Consider the following 2956-nt stretch of genomic DNA (forward strand, 5'->3'; position numbering starts at 1 on the left):
ATATAAAATTTGCTTTGAGTCTCCTGCATATATTTGGTCAGTCAGTAGATAGAAGAAGGGAATTTCCTCACTGTTTCTGGTCCTTCTGGGATTCTTTTGCTTTTTTTTTAGTGGCCATGAGTAGCCAGACCCAAAGGATGGTGGTTTTTCCAACGACTTTGTTTCCCACAGCACAGTGAATGCTCTTGGCTCAAACCCCAAGCCAAGACAGTGTTAAATCAACTTGTAAAACCTCTCTCTTCTGAGTGTGTGCACCCCACCAGGGTTTGTCTAATTCTGTTCACTCTCCTGCCCCTTCAGAGACCTGCTGTTTGTATTATATTCAGCTTTTATAATAATTTTCTGTGTGGGAGTCATACTGGTAAGATATTAACTTTAACACACTACAGAAACAAAATTAATTTTAATTAAAAATGCTTTTTCATCATTTGACATTAAGCACTACTAACAAAAAGCCTATGTTGAGTTTGAATGTTGTTACTTTATCAGAAATCAAATCTCACTGTAACTTGGATGCAAATAAATATTTTTCTATATCCATTTAACCTATCAATGAAAATAATAATTGTACTATTATATGTGTATTTTTAATTTATTTCTAATTATATCTTATTTTAATTTAGCTTACATATGTAATATAAAATACATTACATAAACACACATGTATATATACAATACATGTATTACATTATATATATAATATATACATGTGTGTTTACATGAGTATTTATATGTGTACATGTAAAATATACATTAAGTGATGAATATATCCCATACTTCGTATTTATCAATGAATATGGTATAATGAGGTAATTTTTTTTTTTTTGGCCTCCAGCTTTGCATGGAGATATAACATAGTATGATTTGAACGAAGTAGTGGGACAGAATTTCTTTATAAATACACAACTGAGATGTAGGTTGATGAGCATAGTTCTTGGCAGCATTCCCAGTTCCTAGAGTACTGTCATTTGTTTTCTCCTCATTTGACAGAAATGGACTATTTTCCTTCTGCACTAAGTGGTTTTCTAGCATCCTGAACAGATGAGTTGTATGAAAACAGCAACCCCCACTCCCAATAAATTAGTCTTCAGTCTCTAACGCCCCATGGATTGGGGAGTCTGTACATTTAAGAATACCTCTTTTTCCTATTTCTAGTCTTTAAGACTAAAGTATCTATGCAACATTCTTGCTTTAGCCTGAGAGGACTCTTCTTGAGGAAGATTATAGATTTCCTTAAAAATCCTCAGAGACCCTGACTGATAATATAAGCCAAAATAGGGAACAGCAGTGGCCCAGGACCAACAAGGACATTGAAATCCTTATGATTCTGAGGATCCATTACTTTGGCTAGGCTATTTGCAGCTGTAATGGTAAAGGTTTGACTATATAATATCTGTATATTCAGAAAAATAATTGAATTAGTATATTTAATGTAGATGAGTCACTTGATACAAACCACATACCAAATATCCAGACTCACCATGTTTGAGTTCTGGTGGGGGGACCAATAAAGTTTTTTACTCTAGCCAAACAACAAAACCTCCACATTAGGATATACTATGGAATTAGAAAATTAGTAAGTTCTATATTACCACTCTTAAAAGATCAGTTTTCAGTGCCTAAGATAGATAGTCTCTATCTATGTTTTTGATTGACTTAGAGAAAAATATTGAACAATAATGAATTTCTCTAGTGTCTTTCATATACTCCTTCAAAGATATATAAGATGAATAAGCCCTAGAGCTCTACCTTACAAGATGGTGACTGTAGAACATAGTTAAGTGTTTTTACCACCATATAAATGTATGTGTGTGTGTGTTATATATATATATGTGTGTGTGTGTTATATATATGTGTGTGTGTGTGCCTATGTTAAAGGACATTTTTTATATAACACAATGAGAAAATTTCTTGTTCTCATTTTTGTTTTTTTTTTCATTTTTTTTATTAGATCATAATTGTGTACATTAATTCTCTCATAGGATACAATGTGTTACTTCTATATGCAGTTTGGAAAACTCTCATCCAGGTGGCCAACACAGCCATCATGTCTTTCTCATAATTGTTATGCTAAATCATTTATATTCAACCTTTAGACAAATTCACCTGTACCCAAATAGAATAAACTATAGGCATGATCCCCACAATATCATTCTCTTCACCCGCCCTCCCCCTCCCCTCCCCCTCCCCTCCCCCCTCTTCTTTTCCCGTATTCTAGGGCTCCATTTGGATTGTAGCTTTCCTAAGATAACTAACAATTAGTTTCATAGTAGTGTTGAGTACATTGGATACTTTTTCTTCCATTCTTGAGATACCTTGCTAAGGCGGATATTTTCCAGTTCCATCCATGTAAATATGAAGGAGGCAAGGTCTCCATCTTTCTTTGTGTGTACATATAGCACATGGTGTACATATACCACAATGTATTGATCCATTCATGGGTCGATGGGCACTTGGGCTTCTTCCATGACCTAGCGATTGTGAATTGGGTTGCAATGAACATTCTGGTACAGATATCTGTATTATACCATGATTTATGGTCTTCTTGGTATATAACTAACAGAGGAATTACAGGATCAAATGGTAAATCTATATTTAGATCTCTGAGTGTTCTCCATATGGTTTTCCAAAAGGGATGTATTAGTTTGCATTCCCACCAGCAGTGTAGTAGTGTTCCCTTTTCTCCGCAACCCCGCCAGCATCTGTGATTTTGGGATTTTGTGATATGGGCTAATATATGAGCCCATATTGTTCTCATTTTTGAAAGTTAACTTTTGTTTTGGTGAAACTTCTTGTCTTTGAGTAACTTTAACTAGAGAGGAAACATCTGGAAGAATATATATAAACATTTCAGGAGAATTTTGGTATTGGCTTTAGTAGGATCTGCACCAAGATAAACTATTCCTTGTCCTTAGAAGAGGAAGAGAGCTGAAAAAGCTCCATGTACCTTGCTATT

Source organism: Otolemur garnettii, unplaced genomic scaffold, assembly GCF_000181295.1.
Source record: "Otolemur garnettii isolate 467f Iridium unplaced genomic scaffold, OtoGar3 scaffold00008, whole genome shotgun sequence".
NCBI classification, from domain to species: domain Eukaryota; kingdom Metazoa; phylum Chordata; class Mammalia; order Primates; family Galagidae; genus Otolemur; species Otolemur garnettii.